The sequence below is a fragment of the Mandrillus leucophaeus genome, unplaced genomic scaffold, assembly GCF_000951045.1.
Source record: "Mandrillus leucophaeus isolate KB7577 unplaced genomic scaffold, Mleu.le_1.0 Scaffold951, whole genome shotgun sequence".
NCBI classification, from domain to species: Eukaryota; Metazoa; Chordata; class Mammalia; order Primates; family Cercopithecidae; genus Mandrillus; species Mandrillus leucophaeus.
In genome coordinates this window covers 139,764-164,313 of record NW_012110375.1, presented here as the reverse complement: position 1 = coordinate 164,313, position 24,550 = coordinate 139,764, and the positions used below count along the sequence as shown (strand labels likewise).

At 37.3% G+C, this 24,550-nt stretch overlaps 1 pseudogene; it reads right to left on the bottom strand.

Annotated features, from left to right (window-relative positions):
• Positions 1–22,997, bottom strand: part of LOC105532370 — a 42,502-nt pseudogene extending 19,505 nt beyond the window's left edge.
• Positions 22,998–24,550: the final 1,553 nt, after the last annotated feature.

Sequence of the window (24,550 nt, the reverse complement as noted above, 5' to 3'; positions counted from 1 at the left end):
CATGAGATGGTATCTCACTGTGGTTTTGATTTGCATTTCTCTAATGACCAGAGATGATGAGCTTTTTTCATGTCTGTGGGCTGCATAAATGTCTTCTTTTGAGAAGTGTCTGTTCATATCCTTTGCACACTTTTTAATTTTTTTTTTCTTGTAAATTTAAATTTGTTTAAGTTCCTTGTAGATTCTGGATTTTAGCCCTTTGTCAGATGGATAGATTGCAAAAATTTTCTCCCATTCTGTAGGTTGCCTGTTCACTCTTAAGATAGTTTCTTTTGCTGTGCAGAAGCCCTTCAGTTTAATCAGATCCCATTTGTCAATTTTGGCTTTTGTTGCCCTTGCTTTTGGCATTTTAATTGTGAAGTCTTTGTCCATGCCTATGTCCTGAATGGTATTGCCTAGGTTTTCTTCTAGGGTTTTTATGGTTTTAGGTCTTACATTTAAGTCTTTAATCCATCTTGAGTTAACTTTTGTATAAGGTGTAAGTAAGGGATTCAGTTTCAGCTTTATGCATATGGCTAGCCAGTTTTTTCAGCAGCATTTATTAAATAGGGAATACTTTCCCATTTCTTGTTTTTGTCAGGTTTGTCAAAGATCAGATGGTTGTAGATGTGTGACATTATTTCTGAGGCCTCTGTTCTGTTCCATTGGCCTATATATCTGTTTTGGTACCAGTACTCTTTTGGTTACTGTAGCAGTGTAGTATAGTTTGAAGTCAGGTAGCGTGATGCCTCCAGTTTTGTTCTTTTTGCTTAGGATTGTCTTGGCTATGAGGGCTCTTTTTTGGTTACATATGAAATTTAAAGTAGTTTTTTCCAATTCTATGAAGAAAGTCAGTGGTAGCTTGATGGAGATAGCATTGAATCTATGTATTACTTTTGACAGTATGGCCACTTTCATGATATTGATTCTTTCTGTCAATGAGCATGAAATATTTTTCCATTTGTTTGTGTCCTCTCTTATTTCCTTGAGCAGTGGTTTGCAGTTCTGCTTGAAGAGTCTGTCACTTCCCTTGTAACTTGCATTCCTCCAAATTTTATTCTTTTGTAGCAATTTGAATGGGAGTTCACTCATAATTTGGCTCTCTGCTTGTCTATTGTTGATGTAGAGGAATGCTTGTGATTTTTGCACATTGATTTTGTATCCTGAGACTGCTGAAGTTGCTTATCAGCTTAAGGAGATTTTGGGCTGAAACTCTGGGGTTTTCTAAATATACAATCATGTCATCTGCAAACAGGGACAATTTGACTTCCCCTTTTCCTAATTGGATACCCTTTATTTCTTTCTCTTGTCTGATTGCCCTGGCCAGAATTTCCAAAACTATGTTGAATAGGAGTGGCGAGAGAGGGCATCCTTGTCTTGTGCCGGTTTTCTAAGGGAATGCTTCCAACTTTTGCCTATTCAGTATGATATTGGCTATGGGTTTGTTATAAGTGGCTCTCATTATTTTGGGATATGTTCCGTCAATATCTAGTTTATTGAGAGATTTTAGCATGAAGGGATGTTGAATTTTATTGAAGGCCTTTTCTGCATCTATTGAGATAATCATGTTTTTGTCATTGGTTCTGTTTATGTGATGGATTACATGTATTGATTTGCAGATGTTGAACCAGCCTTGCATCCCAGGGATGAGGCCAGCTTGTTCATGGTCGATAAGCTTTTTGATGTGCTGCTAGATTCAGTTTGCCAGTATTTTATTGAGGATTTTCGCATCAATGTTCATTAGGGATATTGGCCTGGAATTTTCTTTTTTTGTTGTGTCTCTGCCAGATTTTGGTATCAGGATGTTGCTCGTCTCAAAAAAATGAGTTAAGGAGAATTCCTTCTTTTTCTATTGTTTGAAATGGTTTCAGAAGCTCTTCTTTGTACCTCTGGTATAATTTGGCTGTGAATCCATCTGGTCCTGGCCTTTTTTTGATTGGTAGGCTATTAATTACTGCCTCAATTTCAGAACTTGTTATTGGTCTATTCAGGCATTCGACTTCTTCCTGGTTTAGTCTTGGGAGGTTGTATGGGTCCAGGAATTTATCCATTTCTTCTAGATTTTCTAGTTTATTTGCATAGAGGTGTTTATAGTATTCTCTGATGGTAGTTTGTATTTCTGTGGGATCAGTGGTAATATCTCCTTTATCATTTTTAAATTACATCTATTTGATTCTTCTCTCTTTTCTTCCTTATTAGTCTAGCTGGTGGTCTATTTCATTAATCTTTTCAAAAAACCAGCTCCTGGATTCACTGGTTTTTTTGAGGGATTTTTTTGTGTCTCTATCTCCTTCAGTTCTGCTCTGATCTTAGTTATTTCTTGTCTTCTGCTAGCTTTTGAATTTGTTTGCTCCTTCTTCTCTAGTTGTTTTAATTGTGATGTTAGGGTGTTGATTTTAGATCTTTCCTGTTTCCTCTTGTGGACATTTAGTACTATAAATTTCACTCTGCACACTGATTTAAATGTGCCCCAGAGATTCTTGTACGTTATGTCTTTGTTCTCATTGGTTTCAAAGAACATCTTTATTTGTGCCTTCATTTTGTTATTTACCCAGTAGTCAGGAGCAGGTTGTTCAGTTTCCATGTAGTTGTGCAGTTTTGAGTGAGTTTCTTAACCCTGAGTTCTAATTTGATTGCAGTGCGGTCTGAGAGACTGTTATGATTTCCTTTCTTTTGCATTTGCTGAGGAGTGTTTTACTTTCAATTATGTGGTTGATTTTAAAATAAGTGCTATGTGGGGCTAAGAATAATGTATATTTTGCTGATTTGGGGTGGAGAGTTCTGTAGATGTCTATTAGGTCTGCTTGGTCCAGAGCTGAGTTCAAGTCCTGAATATACTTATTAATTTTCTGTCTCATTGATCTGTCTAATATTGACAGTGGGGTGTTAAAGTCTCCCACATTATTGTGTGAGAGTCTCAGTCTCTTTGTGGGTCTCTAAGAACTTGTTTTATGAATCTGGGTGCTTCTGTATTGTGAGCATATATATTTTGGATAGATAGCTTTTCTTGTTACATTGATCCCTTTACCATTATGTAATGCCTTTCTTTGTCTTTTTTGATCTTTGTTTTCTTAAAGTCTGTTTTATCAGAGACTAGAATGGTAATCCCTGCTTTTTTTTGCTTTCCATTTCTTGGTAAATATTCCTTTATCCCTTTATTTTGAGCCTATGTGTGTCTTTGCACTTGAAATGGGTCTCCTGAATACAGCACACCATTGGGTCTTGACTCTTTGTCTAATTTGTCAGTCTGTGTCTTTTAATTGGGACATTTAGACCATTTACATTGAAGGCAAATATTGTTATGTGTGAATTTGATTCTGTCATCATGATGCTAGCTGGTTATTTTACACATTAGTTGAAGTGGTTTCTTCATAGTGTCATTGGTCTTTATATTTTGGTGTGGTTTTGCAGTGACTGGTACCAGTTTTTCCTTTCCATGGTTAGTGTTTTCTCAGGAGCTCTTGTAAGACAGGTCTAGTGGTGACAAAATCCCTCAGCATTTTCGTGTCTGTAAAGGATTTTATTTCTCCTTTGCTTATGAAAGTTAGTTTGGCTGGATATGAAATTGTGGGTTGAAAATTCTTTTCTTCAAGAATTTTGAATATTGGCCCCTATTCTTATCTGGCTTGTAGGGTTTCTGCAGGAAGATCCACTGCTAGTCTGATGGGGTTCCCTTTGTAGGTAACCTGGCCTTTCTCTCTGGCTGCCCTTAACATTTTTTCCTTAATTTCAACCTTGGTGAATCTGATGATTATGTGTCTTGGGGTTGCTCTTCTTGAGGAGTATCTTTGTGGTGTTCTCTGTATTTCCTGAATTTGAATGTTGGCCTCTCCTGCTGGGTTGGGGAAGTTCTCCTGGATAATATCCTGAAGGTTGTTTTCCAACTTGTTTCCATTCTCCCTGTCACTTTCAGGTATACCAATCAATCGTAGGTTTGGTCATTTCACATTGTCCCATATTTCTTGGAGGCTTTGTTCATTCCTTTCCATTCTTTTCTCTCTAATCTTGTCTTCACAACTTATTTTAGTAAGTTGATCTTCAATTTCTGATATGTCATGAAACTTTACAATTTTCTTTTTGATTTCTTCTTTGACTAAATGTTTGCTCAAGAGAATACTATTTAGTTTTTACGTATTTGTGAATTTTCCAGCTTTCTTTTATTGTTAATTTTAAATTTCATTTCATTGTGGTTAGAAAAGATACTTGATATGATTTCAATCTTCTTAAATTTGTTAAACTCTGTTTTGAACCTAACATGTGATCTATCCTGGAGAACCATCAATGTGCCCTGGGAAAGAATGAGTATTCTGCTTCTCTGTTAGGTGAAGTGTTTTGTGTACATATCTGTTACGTTCATTTGATCTGTAGTATTGTTCAGTTCTACTGTTTCCTTATGGATTTTATGTCTGGATAGCCTATCCGTTATAGAGACTGGGATGTTTAATTCTACTACTGTTACTGCATTGTTGTCTATTCCTATCTTCAACTATGTCAAGGTTCATGTGCTCAGGTGTTAGGTGCATATATAGTTATAATCATCTATTCCTATCTTCAGCTATGTCAATGTTCATGTGCTCTGGTGTTAGGTGCATATATAGTTATACTCATTACATATTCTACTATATTGATCATTTTATAATTATATTATGTTCTTCTTTGATTTTTGTTTTTTAGATGGAGTTTCACTCGTGTTGCCCAGGCTGGAGTGCAGTGTTGTAATGTCGGGTCACTGAAACCTCTGCCTCCTGGATTCAAGTGATTCTCCTGCCTCAGCCTCCTGAGTAGCTGGGATTACAGGCACCTGCCATCATGCCTGGCTATTTTAAAAAAATTTTTAGTAGAGATGGGGTTTCACCATGTTGGCCAGGCTGGACTTGAACTCCTGATCTCAGGTGATCCACCTGCATTGGCCTCCCAGAGTGCTGGGATTACTGGCATGAACCACCGTGCCTGGCCCTTCTTTAACTCTTATAACGGTTTTGAATCAAAGTCTATTTTGTCTTACATAAATGTAGCTACTCCTACTCTGTTCTGGTTACCATTTTCATAGAATATCTTTTTCTGTACCTTTATTAATAGCCTATATGTATCCTTAAATGTAAAGTAAGCTTTCTTGTAGACAGCATGCAGTTGGGTCATTTTTTTTCTTTAAAAAACTATGAGACACTCTTTGTCTTGAGCAAATGCAATGAAGTGGGAATTTTAATCCACTTGCATTTAAGGTAATTATTGACAGGGAAGGATTTATTATTGCCATTTTATTAGTTGTTTACTGTTAACCTTATCTTTCATCTGTCTTTTTATCTATTGTTGTTTTCCTTGTTTTTTGATGACATTTTATATTGATGTGCTGTGATTCCTTTCTCCTTTCTTCAGTGTAATTTATATATTATTTTTTGTGGTTACCTTGGGCTTACTTAAATTATCTTATTATAACAGTCTATTTTTAGTTGCTAACAATTAGTTTCATTGCATTTAAAGACTCTATACTTTAACTACCCCCATACACTTTTTGTTATTGGTATCATAATTTACATGTATTCATACTCGTATCTGTAACATACTTTTTGATTATAGTTATATTTAATATATTTGTGTTTAAACATTTTATTAGAATTAAAAGAGCTTTAACCAGGGCCAGGTGCAGTGGCTCATGTCAGTAATCCCAGCACTTTGGGAGGCCAAGGTAGGCAGATTGCTTGAGCCCAGGAATTCGAGACCAGCCTAGGCAACATTAAGAAACCCTGTCTCTACTAAAAAAATAAAAAAGTTTGCCAGGCACAGTGGCACACACCTGTAGTGTCAGCAACTTTGAAGGCTAAGGTGGGAGGATTGCTTGAGCCTGGAAGAGAGGCTGCAGTGAGCTGAGATGGTGCCACTGCACTCCAGCCTGTGCAACAGAGCAAGACCCTGTCTCAGAAAAAAAAGTGCTTTACCTGTTATTTTTATAGTAATGTAGTATTTTGTATTCATCTATATATGTACATTTACTAGTGAGTTTCATGTTTTCTTATGTTATTGTGTTTCTGTTTAGCATCCTTTTACTTCAACTTGAAGAAATCTTTTAGCACTTTTTTGTAATGAAGATCTGGTGGTCAACTGCCTCAGGTTTTGTTTTTCTGTGAAAGTTTTAACTCTTTTTCCATTTTTGAAGGATAGCTTAGCTAGGTATAGTGTTTGGGGTTGGCATTCCTTTTTTTCTTTCAGGACTTTGAATATGTCATTTAACTCCCTTCTGGCCTGACCTACCCCTAAACCACAATAAAGGTCAAAGCCTCACCTTGTTCTCTCAGACCAATTTTGGACCTGATTGAGAACAGGCCCTATTCTCCCCAGAAAGTTTCATTATGTTAGTGATAAATCTTTTCATATCCTTTTGGTACATGTGTGGCATCATCAGTCTATATGATGATGAGAGGTCATCAGTGTTAGATGAGAGGTTCATCTCATCTCTAAGGGGTGGGTGATGACAATAATTCATGCTGCAAGCAGTGTATTTCAGCAATGACCACCACCACCAAGGGTCTTTTCTTGTTTCGGCTTGCTAATTGGCCCTCCCACCTGCTGGGAAGCTTGTACTTTGAGTTGCTGCTGGAACACGTTCTTTGAGTTGTGTTGCTGCCTGTCGGCTAGCTTGTGCTTTGCACTGTGCTGCTTATTGCTGCATTTGTTGAGTCCTGTGAAACCTCTATTATAGTTTTAACAGATCTGGCAGAAGTTTTGACAACGTGTATCTGTAGACAGGTGTATGGGATTAGGAAACTCCTGAAATGGCCCTGAGCTGTGTGTCTTGGCGCAGATTTATCTGTGTATCTCAGATTGAATCACGTGTTTTGATTCCTGTATGAGTCATGACTAAGGCTAGCATCAGGGAAACAACTCTTATTCTGTGACTACTGGTTGCTTGATTCACCCAGGCATTGGTCCCATTCTGTTGAGAACTCAGGGGGAAAGACTGACACCTTGTTCAGCTGGCCCACTGGGTGGTCACTTGTGTGGCGGAAAAGTGGTTACCATGTGCTTGTTTATTTACAGTTTTGATTTATTTTTTTGTTAGGTGAGAGGAGACAGGAGAGCCCGAGGAAATTCCTGGTGTCACTCCCTATTCCATCTTCCTATTGTAAACAAAAAATCTTTTTACTGCTTTGGTGTTCTGAAATGTCCTAATTTTATTTCACTTGTGAGTGTTTTTTCATCAATTGTTTTAGGCACTTGATGAGGGACTTTTAAAAAAAGTATTCTACACCTTCAGATCTGGGAATCTTTTTGTTTATTTCTCTGAACATTTCCTGAATTTTTGTTTCTTCTGTCTTTGAAATTTCTATTAGTTGCATGATTGATATCCTATGTCACTCTAACGCTTCCTTTTTATCTGTTGTAATTTCTGTTTTTTTTAAAAAGCCTTTTTTTTTGTTTTCTTGCATAGTTCAAGTCCTTTCATTATGTTTATTACAATTTTAGAAATAATATTTTAACTTTTCAGGGACTGTTTTCTGTTCCCTTTTTATATCATCCTCTTCTCATTTCATAAAATCAGTATCATCTCTATTGTCTCTAAGCACTCACATTAGGTTTCTAAAAGTTAACCTTTTTCTATTTTTTTGATATTTTGTTTCTTATATTTTGTGCTACTAGTTATATATTTTTGATTCTGGTCTATCCTGATTCAAGAATGAAAGATTAGGCTGCTTTAATGGGTAATTGTTCTTATTTTTCTTTGCTGTTGTGTAGGTTAGTATGTTTCCTCAGTAACCCATCTCCTGTCTGGCAGTTCTGACGGGAACTTTGTGTAAATGTGTGTGTGTGAACTGCTTTAATATCTCTAGGCAAGGTGCTGATCATTAGGCTAAGTACCTCTCAAACTAAGGAGACCAAGGAGTTCTTAACTCTGAGATCCTAGCACCACATTACATACACTGGTTTCCCTAGACTTTTCAACTTCTTTAGATTAGATTTCTCTAGCCATTTTTTAAAATAAGAAAATACATTTACAGGTGCCTGATATGTGTCGGGCAGTTTGCTTAGTGTGGCGGAAAGTTTTTTGAGAGGAGAAATAGCCTCTTCCTCATATAAATTATAATTTAGTAGGAGAGAAATCAAACCATCACGGGATAAAGGTGATATTTCAAGAAGTCATGGCTAGGGAGGGATCTCCCTGTGAAGTCCCAAGCCTGGCCTATGAGGAAAATCAGGTAGTTTTTCACTTCCCAATTTAGTAATGGGAGAAAGTGAAAGAAAGTGCCTGTTGCTAGGCATTTGACAGTTTTATATCATTACTTTTTCAATGCTGTGAAGTGATTCTGAGGTTTATCTCACTTAATGGGTGGTTAACTTGAAGCTTAGCTGCACACACGTTCCTCGCTGTGTGAGACCAAGAGAAGCCAACTAGAGAAGGGACTGTCCCACATAGAAGGGTCTCTGAGAAGGAATAGGTTAATCACCAAAGAGACTTTTACTACTCATCCCAAACTTATACTCACTAACAATGAGGAACCTGAAGGGAAGAGCGAGGAGATCTTTCCCTTCAAAATCTCAGAGCACTGAAAGATGGCCGAGGTCAAGCTTCTCTCTTTTGTCTTTCAGCAGAGGAGAAGGAAGTTATTTTAGATCACTGGAGTCCCTGAAATACATCTTAGTATACTTTTGAAGTGTTACAGTGGGTTATATAAGAACTGTAGGTAGGTAATTATGAGAACATTATTGAAAGGCATGCATTTACATAGGGATGAACACTTTAAAATATATTTCAAACTCTTCATTTCCTAGAGATACAGTGACTTGAACTGATTATTTATGATTTCTCAACCTGCATTGTTATGATTGTTTGTATCTTGATTGTCTGAGGACAAATAAATCCTTCTACAGTGTGATCAGTGGAATCCAGAGTGAAATTTCAGAAATCCTTCTTAGTGGGAGGTTTGAGGTATTTTGATACTCTAAAATTTCTGATTGTTGGTCTTCTTTGTAAATTCTAGCCCCATGTCTTAAAAAATATCAGCTATTTGGATTTAAACACTTAAAGGAAACACGTCAAACCAGTTTTAAAATGTATTTTTGAATCCATATGATAAATGTAATATAAAACATTCTAAATTAGGACTTGCTGCCCTTTTTAGTCATAGGCTTAGAGACTCATCTTCTAATCAGTACAAACCTGTCAGCTTTTAACAGTACTGGATTCTTGTTGCTTACTTTAAATTTATTACTTATCAGAAATGATGTGATACAAAAATGAACACAGAATTAGGTTTCTACACATCCAAAGGAAGCACATAGAGTTTGTAAAATGCTATAACCTTTGCCAGTTTATGAGTTAAAATTATTAGTTATGGTAGCTAGTTTTCCAATTCAAAATATTTTTGTCAAGTTGTCTGAGGGTTAACTATTTACATACTTCCTATGTGCCACATATCTACTTTGTAAAGAGTCAGACGAAATTTGGATTCCCCTGTCTGTGAGACCTTGGGAAAGTCACCTTATATTTCTGTGCCTTTTATTTTTCTTATTTGAAAAAAGGGGCTAATAACACCCTCCTCTTTATGTCCTTATTGTGGCTTAAATATGATAAATGAAATTGACAAAAGCATTTGTTTTCTATTGCTGTGTAACAAAACAAAGATCTCACAAACAGAGGGACTTAAAACAACACCTCTTTATTAGCTCACAGTTCTGTAGATCAGAAGTCTAAACAAGTTCAACTGGGTTCTCCACAAGGTTAACATCAAGGTGTTGGCTGGGCTGGGCTCTTAGCTGGAGGCTGTGAGGAATAATCTTCTTCCAAGTTCATTCAGGCTATCTGCAGAATCTAGTTTCTTTTAGTCTCTGAGATCTCTGTTTCCTGGCTGACTGTCAACCATGGATCACGCTCAGGCTTAGAGGCCACTTTCTAGTCCTTGCACATGGTCTCCCCATCTGCAAGCCAGCAACAGTGCAGCAAATCCTTCTTGTGTTTCAAATCTCTCTGATTTCTCCCTTTTCCTTTAAGGAGCTCTTGCAATTAGATTAGGTCTCTTATTTAATCTCCTATTTGCTATATAACATAACCACGGAAATAACATCAATCATATCGACAGTTCCAAGGATTAGGGTGAGAAATTTTGGTGGTTGGGATGGGTAGGGTACATGGAATTCTGCCAATCATAACAGCATAGCAGCATGCTTGGGAATATGTCAATAATAAGTACTATTTCTCCTCACCAATTCTACATCCTAGCATTCACAGCATGTCTCTTTGATTTACTGTTAGAACAAACTGTGTCAGTCATTTAGTTTATATAGGTCGAGATATAGCTTTTTTTTTCCAGCTTGAGGAAATCCAATTTGGTTCAGCTTGATATTTCTGTGCCTGTTGCATGCTAAATACTCTAAAACCCACCAAAAGGAAATTGATGAAAGTAAATTCTCTTCAGGAAGTGATTCTACAAATGTCTCAATTTTGATGAAGAGAACATAGGAGTTCTTAACTGAGAGTGGGGAGGGCTGAGCTCTGGTACAGACTCTACTTTTAGTTAATTTTTCCCATTGGACAGGGTTCTTAACACTTACAGGCTTTAATTTCTTTGTCTATGAAGTGAGAAGACCAGACTATAATACTGCTTTGTTTCCTTTCAACTCTAAAAATTCTACGCATTTGTGATTTGCTTTCTGGTTTTATAAGTTTTTAATTACTAGGTCCAGAGTCCTGAATATGTTCACATTCATTCTTTGTCTGCATTCTTACACACACACATTTTATTGACCACAAAAATCAAGAATAGTTTTCCCACACATCATCTGGCACATCGCTCTTTTATTTTGTTAATTTTATGATTAAAATTCATTCTTTGTCTGCATTCTGACACACACACACACACATTTTATTGACCCCAAAAATCAAGAATAGTTTTCAGACATCATCTGGCACATCACTCTTATTTTTTAATTTTATAATTACAGTCATAGTCTTATTTATTTGCTTGTTCTTTATGTCATTCCATAAACCTAGAAAATAAGAGTGGGGACCTTATTTTCTTTGTTGACCACTGTAACTTCAGAACAATGTAGTATATTTATTTATTAACCATATGGCAGATAATAAAACATAATTAAATTGAAGATAACTTTGGCAAATATCTGTATTGCTAATATTGGTCTTCTGTTTTAATACTCTCATTTTTTCTCTGGATTCATACTGTGCTTTTGTAATTAAAAACATAGTATTCACATTTACTATGTTATAGGCACCAGGCTAACATTTTTACAATCTCTTATTTAATTTATTTGGAATGCTTTGCTTTTACAATAGCTTTCAACATGTGAAGTTTGATAATTAAAACTGTTTAGACTATAATTGACCTACTGTCAGTATATTAGGTAGGATATTACTTGGTTGCTCCAACATAAGGATGGCAAATTATAGTGGCTTAAAGAAGACGGAAGTTAATTTCCTTTTAATGTTTGTATGGTAGACTCTCTGAGGCTGTTATGGCAGCTCCATGACCATCAGGGACCATGCCTTCTACTATCATGCTGCTCTGACATCTTCCACATACAGCTTCCATCCTGTGGCCACGATGGCTGCTCCAGCTCCTTTATCACTGTCTTATTTCAGCTAGTTGGACAGAGAGAACATGGAAACATGCTCTATCTTTTAAGGGCATTACCTAGGACTTCATTCATCATTTCTGCTTAAATTCCATTGATTACAATTTAGTCACATTGCCATACTCAACTGTTAGTGAGGTGATGAATGTGGTCATTATTTGAGAAAGCTAAATTTCAATGTTTTTATTACTAAAGGAAGAAAGGAAAAATGCATATGGGTGGATAATTAGTGGTTTGTACTCCAATAAATAAATAGATTTAATGCTTTCTCAACTCTGAGAAGACACTAAGAGGTTAATATTCATGTGTTTTTGTGGGCTTTGCTAGTACCTAGATGATTGGTTTGTGCATATTTTAGAAGCTAAGAAGAAATAGGTCTATATCTTCTATATTCATTTTAGAAGTTAAGAAGAAATAGACCTATATCTTCTACATTCAACCCGAAATTTAAAAAGAAATTTTGTTATGTGCATTCTTAAATAATTCCCTTCTTGGAATTCTAAATGCCTCGCAGACTTGATTTCAGATATTGTTCCCTCCACTTCAGCAAAATAAAAATAATAGTGATCTATCTAGTCACTTTCACAGATTTATTAATTCATTACACAAATAGGTTTTGATCACCTACTCTGAGCCAGATTCCAAAGCAGTTAATGGTATTTGAAACATAAACAAGTTAGGCAAGTTTGCTATTCATTATGAGCACTTCCCTAGGATTTTGGCTGGAGTCTTGAGCGTTTCACAGAGGCTCATTACACAGGAAAAGACTGATAAGAGGAGGCAACAATTGTAATACAAATGTTTGAAGAAATAAAGAAGAGGCTGGGCACAGTGGCTCACGTCTGTAATCCCAGCACTTTGGGAGACTGAGGCGGGCGGATCATTTGAGGTCTGGAGTTCAAGATGAGCCTGACCAACATGGTGGAACCCCGTCTCTACTGCAAATACAGAAAACATTAGGTGGGCGTGGTGGTGCATTCCTGTAGTCCCAGCTACTCAGGAGGCTGAGGCAGGTGAATTGCTTGAACCTGAGAGGCAGAGGTTGCAGTGAGCTGAGATCGTGCCACTGCACTCCAGCCTGGGCGACGGAGTGAGACTCCATCTCAAAAAAAGATTAATAAATAAATTTAAGAAAGAAAGAAAGATGAGATGGCAGAACCTGCATGTTGAAGAAAAATGAAAAGCTGGGCTTCCTTACAACACTGGGTTAAGATGGTCCTGCATTCTTTATTAGGCAAAAATCAGAAATTTATATGAAAATACCATATTATAGCATTTAAATTCCATTATACAAAATACATTTCAGCGAATTCTGTCCTTTTCACAGTGCAATTCTAGTCATTATTAATGAATCTACTCTCCCATTTTTACAAAGCCCCCAAAATAAAGTATCCACTAGGTATTGTTAACAAAACTGCAGTGAGTGGACTCTACCTGGTGAGAATTTTTTTTCAAGTTTTCAACAGCAATGTTTTATTTGTAAATAATTCCTTTCATGGGAGTAGACTTTCTTCTTCCACCTCAAGAAATCAGACATGTATAATTGATCTTTGGGTGGAAGTTAAGATTCTGAGTCACTCCTAAATCTTCTGTAGGATTTACTAAGTTTAGAAGTGTGTCATGAAGATAAGAAGGGAGAGAACAGTTTTAGGGCTCTCAGGGTTAGGAGCATTTAGGTGATCTGTCACCAGTTCATGGATTCATATAATAGCAAGACTGGAAAGGACCTTCAGGGCATCACTGCCACATTCCCACCAAGGTGTGGCCAACCTCTGGTTCACCACATCCAGAGGAAAGGAACTCACTAATCCTGAGGGCAGTTATTCTGTTTATTTGAGAAACATAAAAGTCACCAAGTTGTTCCTTATATTGAGCCCAAATATGTTTTCTGGAGCCTTCCGATGTTGCCCTAGTTTAATGTGTTGTGAGTCCTGTAACCATTCTCTGAAGTGTAGTGGTTGGATGATACACATGCTGTAAAATACATGTATTGAAGATTTATTGATGAAGTTCACTGTAATTATCAAGTGATATGATTAACTCCTTGCCGATTATGGGGAATACATTTTCCCAGAGGTAACATGGTACACGATCATCTTCAACTTTGTGCAGGTGGTCCACCTGAGAGATGTTCAAATCCCAAAAGATGCATCTGATATCCAAAGAAATGCTTCTCTGCTTGTCAACAATTGACTTAAAGCAAGTGTTTGCTCTGATTCCTGATAACAATGGAGAGCTGATCCACAAGGCAAATGTTTGGTCAGTGTTTGGCCCAATGTTTTCCTGCTCCTTCTGTGCTTGACAAGGTGGCCAACATAAGATACAGTTTGCATGGCTGTCTTTTAGAACATGTTCTAGACAGTAGTGTAAAAGAAGATAAAAATGTGCTGCAGAGAGGTAGTAGCTTGGATGTTAAAATGCTGCTTTTAAAAACAAGTTCCACAATTGGTCTACAGAGTCCAAAACCCTAATATACTTTTATTCACAGCCAGAATTTCTATAGCTTCCTGGAAATAAACAGATGTATTAGTCCCTTCTCCTGTTCTCTCACATTGAACCATCCATCATGTCAGCCCTGGAGTTGAGGCTTGATGATTCAGTATCCTGTCTAAAAATGAAGATGGAGAGAGGATATTATTTCAGTCTGAATTTCTTCATTTTTCCTTCCAACCTCAGATGAACTACTTCTCCACTCCTAATCTTGGTCTCTACATCTATTAAATGAGGAGAATGATCTATACCAGTTTTATGGGCCTGTTCAGCACTGATGCATTCTGCTCCAGAATAAAATTTTGGAAAACGTCTTTATCTGTCTTTTTAACCGCAACAAATTACTCTCTGCAGATTGACTTCTTAAAGCAAACTCCAGTATCAGATCCCTTCCGAATGGCTTCAGTGAGTTATTTGGGTCATTCCAGCTTTGGGTAGAATTCCGATAAATCATCAGCAAAATTCCACATGCCATGGGGGTAAAAAGCAACTTCTTTTCCTCCTTCCTGGCCTGGGTTTTTGGAAGTGACTCTCTCCGCTCTGTCCATGTGCATTCAGTAGGAATGCATTTGGATAGAAAGTATCCTGGGCTAGGCCCTCATTCATTACCACACCCTCCCTTGGACTCTTGCACCAGTGCCCTTGTTGGTCTCCCCAACCCCAGGTTACTAGGAGTAGTTCACCAACTTTAGTATGTATAACAGTGACTTGAGGAGTAAACTTAAAGTGCATATTTTCAGGTTTCACCCTGGGCATTTCTGTTTCAGTAGGAAGACAGTAGCCCCAGGACCATACTTTGAGAAACACTGAACTACAGCACAGGGTGCTTGTAGGGAATGCATTTTAAGGCCAGGAAGGACAGGGCCAAATCACTGGGGGCCTTTAATACCAGGATTAGTAATCAGGGCCTTGGACTTTCTGTGCTAAGTGATTAATGGAAAGGCAGGGTAGGCTGTATGGACCAGGATAGAAGCAACATGAGAACTTTGCTCTGGTGGGAGCATTTACCTGGTGAGAAATTTTAAGGGAAGAAATGATGCACACCTTGTATTGGCCTAACTAATAGGGTGGTGCTATGGAAGGAAAGTGGCAGACATTACAGAGACAACCTGATTCATGTGCTCCACAGTGAAACCCTCAGGGCTTCTGGAGAATTTGTCAACTGAAATTGTTTTCTTTGACAGTCCAAGTAAAGCCTGTTGGAAGACAGAACTAACCTCTTCTCTGGCTGCCTGCTAGTCAGTTTCCTTACCTTCCTACCAATGTGTGAACACTATTTAGTCTTCCCAGATTTTGTTTTCTGCAGAAATTCTTCTTTCCTCTCTCACCTGTCTCTTTTATAAGAGTCTTGTTTTTATTTTTGTTCCTTTACTGTTCTGACCAACAGACACCCTCAGAGGCAATTAAATACTCTGTTTATAAAATAGCTAAATGTCCTTGAGTCATTCTTTGACAGTTTATTTCTGGAAGATTCACAGAGGTGTTGTTCACCTGGATCTATCATAGCAGATACATAACTGGAGAGGGAAAGGGTTTCTGTAATATTCCTTATCAATAGGAATGATAGTGTTTTAAAAACACTTCAGCATCTTCTCACAAATCAACATAACCCTACTAGTTGGAGATAGCCACTTCAACATTTGGCACAAAGACTCCCAGATTTGTTTATTTATACATTCCAAAACAAGATCATAACATATGCGTTGTTTTGCAAACTGCCTTAGATGTCTGGATTTGTTTTTAAACTTAACAATGTATTGTAGGTATGTTTCCATATCAACAAATGGAGGGCTTTTTGATCATTTAAAAAACTGTGTAATATAACATTATATAGATAAATAATTATTTATTGAGTTGATTGCAACTGTTGGAAATTTAGGTTGTTTCAAGTTTTTACTGTTTTAAACCATGTTTATATGACTATCCTTAAACAAACACGTATGGAAAGTTCTTCATGCTCTGTCTCCTTCCTGCCTCTCTAGTCTCATTTATTGCCACTTCCCAACCCATTCTCTATATGCATATCATAATGAACTACAATTCCTTATATGTACCATGCATTCTCCTGCCTCTGAGCATTTTGCACGTTATTCCATTTCCTCAGAATACTCTTCCTAATCATTCACTGCCAGGCTAATTTTTACTCTACTGAGATTCTTTCCTCTGGGAAATTTCTTGGATTCTTTGCGTTACACTAGCTAACGGTGTGAATACATACTGCAGGAGAACCCTGACCTTTATTATAACTGAATATGTAGCCCAAAGTCTCTTCTTGCTTGTAACTCCATGACAGCTGAGGATGGGGTGCACAGCATTTTTTTCACTGCTGATCCCCCACATCTACAGCCATGCATGGCATGCAGAAGGTTCTCAAAAGTATGTATTGAATGAAAATGGAGACATTTATTAATTTGTTGTGTGCTTGGGATACATTGCAGGAAGAAAAGTTGCTGGGATAGGGAATGCTTAAGACTTTTGATACTTTATGTCAAATTGCCTCCAAATAGAAGCACAAGTTTCTCTACATCTTGGCATATATTGAGTGTTATTTTATGTTTTGCCAACCTGATATACAGAATTATTATCTCATTATTTGATTTTACATTTCTTTTCGGGTGAATTACCTATTAATGTCATTTTTCAATTTTTATTGGGGTATTTATCACATTTTTATTAATTTGTAAGGAATATTTATATATTAAGGTATTTACATATTACTATGTCTTATAGAAGATATATATTTCTCATGTATGTCATAAATATTTCCTTCCGCTCTTTTGTAGATCTTTTGCTTCATTTATAATCTTTTTCTCAGGATCAAAGTTTTGATTTTTTGGTAGTCAGATATCCGAGCTTTGCCTTCATGGTTTCTATCTTTAGCGTCAGGCTAGGAAAAGCTTCCTCCATCCTAATGCAAAAAAAAAAAAAAAAAATTGCCTTTACCTTTTTTTTTCTTTGAGACAAGGTATCACTCTGTCACCCAGGCTGGAGTGCAGTGGTGCCATCTCAGCTCATTGCAACTTCTGCCTCCAGGGCTCAAGTGATCCTCCCACCTCAGCCTCAGGAATAGCTGGGACTACAGGCCTGCATCACCACGCTTGGCTAATGTTTGTATTTTTTTTTTTTGTAGAGATGGGGTTTGGCCATGTTGCCCAGGCTGATCTCAAACTCTCAGACTCAAGTGATCTGCCCACCTCGTCCTCCCAAAGTGCTGAGCTTACAGGCCTGAGCCATTGCTCCTGACCTGCCTTTACTTTACATATTTTTATTATTTAATTTCTACATTTTAATTTTTAATCCATCTGGAATTTTGAGTGCAGACAGTGTAAGGAATCTAACTCAAACATCTTCTCTCCCCCAACACACACATACCAAACTTAACCAGTTGTCTCAAGCAAAAGATGTGAGTACTTATTAAGTGCTCCATTCTTCTTAGACTGAATTTGTGGTCTACACATAAGCTCTATAATTTGGGGGCCATAGGGCCAACCTGATGTCTCTCTAATCATGCCCGGGAACACGAGGCTGTTGGTGAAGGCCAAGAAAACCCTCTCATGAGTGCTGACTGCCCCAGCCCTGCGGCAAGCTTCATCTTTCCTGCTTCCCAAGCTTCCCTACAAGAGCAAGGTCCCCTAGCTGGGGAAACTGTCTTCGGTGGCTGGGCATTGCCAACTGTAAACTTCTAATAAAGATGCAATTTTTTACCTCCAGCTCTTTTCTCTTTTTTGCATTTGTGTTTTATTAAGAATGTGTTCTGTTACTGCTTTATTATCTTTTCTTTCTCATGATTTTAGGTTGTTTTGATAGCTTTTATACTTTGTTTGAAATAGTTATTGTTTTCTTTTTTGAAACCAAATTCCTCCAGTTTTACTTGTATTTTTATTCTTTAAAATGTTTTGATTTGATAGTTATTTTTTCTAAATTTTCTTAGCTTAAGTTCCAAATATTTTATTCTTTAAAATTTTAGAGTTCTTTCTGTTTTAGTTCTGTACTTATCCACATGATCTCCAGTCTCAAAAATCATTCTACAACATTGCTCTTATTTCCCCCATTTTGGAATGAGAGAATGGATACTCGGAGAGGGGAGGGTTTGTGAAGGTGACAGAGCTAGGCTGACATGATCGGATTTAAAATACTCACTTTTTTTTAGTCTTTGTGTATTCTCTTTGATACTTGCACCTTTCCCCATTAAGCAAATGATACTATTCTGAGCCCCATATCTCAGGAAGGGATACTGTAACTGAAACAGTGGTAAAAGGAATTCTTCTCTTGCCTTTTGTGTTTCAAACTTGAAGAATTGAATAGAATGGAAATGACCCAAGGTAGAGATTTTAAAAAATCAGAAAAAAAGCTGGATAAGAGGAGCTAAGTTTTTCCCAACCTCCCAATCCCAAATGAGGAAATGATTATAACAGTTTGGTGAAGACAAAAGGCTTGATAGGAAATAACGAGGTTGTGGATGTGGATGAGTCCCTCTATAGGAGACCTTCTCCTTGGGGGCGGAAGTGACAGGTTTTCTCATATGGGTGTGTATGTTTGAAAGCAGGTGAAGACCATGCCTAACTTCTTGGGTAGAGGGATATAGGATGATATGAAGACCCTGGGATAGAAAATGGCTCATTTCATCTTGAAGTACCCTTTCAAAGATTTATGACATCCCAGCATGTTGGAGAAGCAACAAAGTCATCATGTCACCTCTAGAGTGGCAAGAAATATGCAATAAATCTACCAGAAATGAAGGTATCTCAAGGATGGGTACAGGGGATAACTCAGGGGCAGCGTTCATGGGCTGATAACAGAGATCAGTTGGGTTGATGGACATATTAGTGTTGTTTCCTTTCAAGCCTTTTTTCTTCACCAATTAAACCCCATCATTTATCTTTTTAAGGTCACAAGATGAGTTACATAACATCAGTTCTCAGAACTTATTTTATTATGATTACTTTAAAGAGGCTAAATTCTAACTCCAGAGAATAAAAGGAATTGCTTTCCCTCCACAGAGAGGGACTGTTTCTGAGGCATTTACTACAAAGGGTGGTTTTTGGGTTGCAGAGCTATGGATAGGATATTGATTATGTTTAGATGCTGTCTTTAGCTAGCCCCCATAGGCTCTAGGATGACAGGCTGGGTGGGTGGGATCTGGGAAGAAAGTCAATTAACACAGTTATTGCAGATGTGAAATGAACCTGTAGGTAAGACCCCATGCTCTTGAGATGAGGTGGACTCCCTGTGGTTGGCAGAAACCAAATTAAGATAATAGGAATGCAGTGGTAAGAGCAAGGATGTCATGGCTTATTTGTTCCAGAAAGGGCAGCTCCAAACATGTTTGCATCTCTGAGCTGAGATGGTGAGTTGCTGTTCCTGTAAAACAGCAGGAGTGCTGGAAAACTCCTCCCACCAACTGCCTGTAAGGGGCATACAACTCAGACATCTGGTTTTGAGCTTGAAAACTACCTAACTGGGACTCAGTTGTTTTCAACCAATCAGGAATTAATGAGTTTTAATCCTTCATTTGCATATACAAACCTCATTGAGGGAAACTTTCCCTGTTTAAGCCCTATTCCCTCTTTGATTCCCATGGCACACCTTCATTTTACATCAGTGTCTCCCCGATCTGCAGATTTTTGTTGTTGTTATTTTAATAGATTGGGTTTTTGTTTATTTGTTTTTTGTTTTAATAGAAAATAAAGCTCTCCTTTTTTTTTCCTCCTTAGGCCTCATGGTCTTTTGTTTACACAGACTTATTAAGTCCTGGCAAGAAGTGTACAACATTGCTTTGTTAAATTTAGCCTAAAGCTGCCTCCTTACACATTTTAAGTTCAGCCTAACTGTTTCTCCCTAAATAGTAAACGGCAACCTAACTGGATGTGTAAACGGATTATAATCTACTCTTGTGTCAATCATGGGTTTCAGCTAATCAAGGGTGGCCAACTGTTCGAATCATGTTCAAATAAGGCAGATGCTGAGTTGTAATCAATCTGGCTATTTCTGTACCTCACTTCCAGTTTTTGGTGTATCATTTCCTTTTTCTGCCCATAAATCCTCTTCTGCCACGTGGCTGCACTGGAACCTCTATGAACTTATTCTGGTTTGGAAGCTGCCCAATTTGGGAATTATTCTTTGCACAATTCAACTGTTTAATTTGTTTAAGGTTTTTCTTTTAACAGTTTTTATACTGCTCCTTATAAATTTTTATAACACAGAAACAACTTCCTTTTGGCCTCTTGCAGAGATTATATGGCATTAAAGGTATCTGGTAAGTTTCGATAAGGCATACCTTGGTTTCATTGGCCTTAAACATTTCCAGGGACATGGATGCAGCCGGAAACCATCATTCTCAGCAAACTATCACAAGAACAGAAAACCAAATCCCACATGTTCTCACTCATAGGTGGGAATTGAACAATGAGATCACTTGACACAGGAAGGGGAACATCACACACAGGGTCCTATTGTGGGGAGGGGGTAGAGGGGAGGGATAGCATTAGGAGATATACCTAATGTTAATGACGAGTTAATGGGTACAGGACACCAACATGGCACATGTGTACATATGTAACAAACCTGCATGTTGTGCACATGTACCCTAAGAACTTCAAATGTAATTTAAAAAATGGTAAACTGTTAAATACTTCAATATGACAAATGATATTAAGTATCAAAAAGATACTCTAATATAATTATGTCTGTGCTTAATACTAAACTTTTTATGATTAAAAACATCACAAGGAAACAGTAAGAGCAACTCAAATAAACTGGAAGTTCATTCACATCTTTTTCAGTATACGCAGCTAAAAAAGTTCTTGGCAAGAATTTGATATTTGCTGTCTCCTCCCCCCATCTCTGGTAGAGTCCTATTTATTTTTATTATAACAAGGCTTCAATATGATACCAAAGGATTGAACTTTCAAAACATGAGTGTTAGTTTATATATTATCTTATTTTCATTTTAATTTTCAACCCAATCCCCAGATTTTAGCTATCAGTTTTACTAATTTTTTAGATGTCTAAATGATTTATTTATTTGACTTTGAAGACATGCTGATATCTTCTCTCCATTTAAAGACTCCTTACCATTGTAAAATTCAAATGCATGTATCACTCTTTTATATAATTTTGAACTCATTTGTCTCATTTAGCTGGCAAGCACGTTATACAATTTTCTGTATTTTTTCCCTGTTTTGCAAGTTAACAGCTTTTACATGTTAAGATGACCTCCTAATGGGTCAAAAATTTATCCTGTGAGTTTCTCTGATCCTGTGGTAAAACTCTAAAGCCATGTTGATAACAGTAATAAATATTTAATTAGAGTTGAAACTAAGCCTCAACTAGTATTCAGAGATTACTTGTGTAATGGGTACTCTAGCAGATGGGTACTGTCTTAAATCATTTCATGTTGCTGTAAATGAGTGCCCAATGCTAGGTTAGGTATGAAAAAGAAGAGGTCTGTTTGCCTTACAATTCTGATGTCTAGGAAGATCAAGATAGGGCATCTGCACCTGGTGAGGGCCTCAGGCTGCTTCCACTCACGGTGGAAGGTGAAGGGGAGCCAGTATGTACAGAAATAACATGTCAAGAAAGAAAGCAAGAAAGAAAGAGGGAAGGTGCCAGGCTCCTTTTGACATTTAGCTCTCATGGGAATTAATAGAGTGAGAACTCAGTCACCATAGATGGAGGGCATTAATCTGTTCATGAGAGATATGCCTCCATGACCAAAACACCTCCCATTAGGCCCCATCTCCAACAATGAAGATCAAATTTTAACATGAGATTAGATGGGGACAAACAACCCACATTCAAATGATAGCAGGTACCCCATTTGATACTCAAATTGTCTTTATTTCTTCTTTTCTGGAGAGAGAATTGTCAGGCAACTATCTTGAAACCATTAAGAATTACCTCTTTTAGAAAGTTTGGGAAGCAAAGGACATGAGTAAACCCTTTGGCTTTTGAGGGTTCACCATAAAAACCTTTAAAAGCACTAGATGATACAGGTGAAGGGAGATAAGGAGGTGAAAACTATAGGAAGTACATTTATGCTCTGGAGCCTTTTGTGGGGGATGCTTCTGGAGCCAACTGATACCCATGTATATGATTGTTCACAGGAACTAAAAAGGTATCAGTAGTTAAGAGCTACAACTTTGGTTGAGATGGAGGAGGTCCCTTGACCAAAGGATGATAGTATGATGTTCAAAGGCCTGTCTACTTATACTGGACCACAGACTCAATAGCAACATAGTTGGACTTCAAAACAATACCGGGGTGGACTAATCAGACTTTAACACTTTCTCTGTTTATCTGTAGGAATCGGAATCATCAGTTTTGAATTGTTTAAGACATTAGGATACTTGAACAATTCATAGGGTTCTGAAAAAAGAGTTGATGAGTCTTAAGCAATGAATTAGGGAAATCAAAAGGAGGTGATGATCCTCTCTGCCTCAAATTTAACAACCAATTAATAAACATTGGAATTTCGTCTGAAAAACAAAACAAAACAAAACAAAACAAAAATTTCCAAAGGTAATATATCTTGGATTCAGAAGTTCTGCTCTCTTATCTAGTCTTTTCCTTCATATGCATGTCATCATTTCCCACAAAACTTCCACTAGAGTTTTTTCTAGCTAAGCAGGAGTTAGACTGTGTTTCTCTCCTATTTGCATCATATTATTGGACATGCAGACCATATCCTCTTACTTTTGTCCCTCTTACACTTACTAGTGTCAGATACATGGTAGCTACTTTGTAGCCACTTGTTAATTGAATACACTCATGATGGCTTCATGAATGTCCTGACACAGAAGTGCCTTCCTCACCTTGGCCAAATGAACAGCTGCCCCATAACATATAGGTACCTCACAGCTCATGAGATAAGCTTTATCCACAGGAGCAGCATGGTCAGCTTTTGCCACTGCAATCTCAGGCACAACAGTATATTCAGTGAACATGCTCATGCAAAAGGGTGGTAAGTTCACTTCTTAAATCACTTCAGTTTCCTAAATCTCTTCCTATGCCAGGCTGCAAGATGTGGAGGTCCCATATTACCTTAATCATGTGATTGCTCTCATTCACCCTGATCATTTCAGGTATGCTAAGAATAACAAGGTCAAGATCCTTTTTGATATGCCTGGGGAAGAGCATATCATTGCTTTCTATTGGTTCTTTGAAATGTCACTGTCATCCTATCAACTGAAATTTAACCTCTATTTTCTAGTCGATTAGAACATTGATTCATTTGTCAAACACTCAATACATTCCAACTCTGAGACAGGCACTGTGCTGAATACTGTGAGGGATGCATATGTGTGTGTGTGTATATATATGTATGTATATATGTATATGTATACATATGTGTGTGTGTATGTGTGTATGTATATATGTGTGTGTGTATATATACATAGCAGTGCCTATCCCCAAGAAGCTCTCAATCTATTTAAAAGTACACTGGTTCTATCTCAACCTTCATTTGGCTGTAGATATATAGACTTGACTCAGCCACTGTCCCACTAGATTGCCAGAGACAGTGGACACAGATGATAGTGATGCAACTCTTGGAATCACCAGCTATATCTGATATTGTGATTTGTCATTAGTTAGAAGACTCTAGAGGCATGATATGTGATTTGTTAGAATAATCTAGAGCACACTAATTTCCTTTTTTGGTAAATTCGTTAATGCACTTTAAATTCCTCCTCTGTGTCGAAGGAACTTTTTGGAATGCTGTGGTAAGAAGGTTTTTGCTGGCCCATTTTTCCCTTGGTTTCATAGAGCTCGCTCCATTGATGATATCCTCCGCAATTTCAGCTCCTTTGTGGCCTGGGATTAAAGGAAAATTTACTGGGAATTACACTTTCAGGACATGTTCATCAGACTCACAGCTCCTGAAGATATTATCTGCATAGGAATAAAGTGACCAAGGATCAATTGGTTTGTGATTTTTAAATTTCTTTTATCTGAGACTGAATGTTAAAAATATTTTTATATAAATTATCTCATTTGATCTCTCCAACAAGACTCAGAGGAACACAGGGCAGAGCTTATTTTTCCACAACTTAAAGATGAGAAAAGGAAGATTCAAGCACCTAGAATGACTTGTCCAAAGTCACATGGCTCATGTTCAGACCTAGAGATAAACTGAGGCTTTTGAAATCTAGTCTGTATACTTTATGTCATCAAAGAGATTTGAAATGTGAGGGACTATCTCATACAATAAAGGGTTTTGTTTGACCAAATATTAATAATACTATCATTGAGAAACACAGAACTTTAGGCCCAGTATTGTGGAAGATTTCTCCAATGCTCTGGGAAAACAAACTTTCAAAATTTTAAACTTGTACATTGAAAACATTCTTTAGGTTAATAATGTAAATTAAGTTTAATTTAAAGTAACATTGAAAAGTTCAAAAGTTTCTTAGTTTATGGCCTAAGTTTTCTTTACTGTGGGTAGGACAAACCCCATTACATTGGATCAAAAAAGTGAAATATTTTATGTACTGTAACC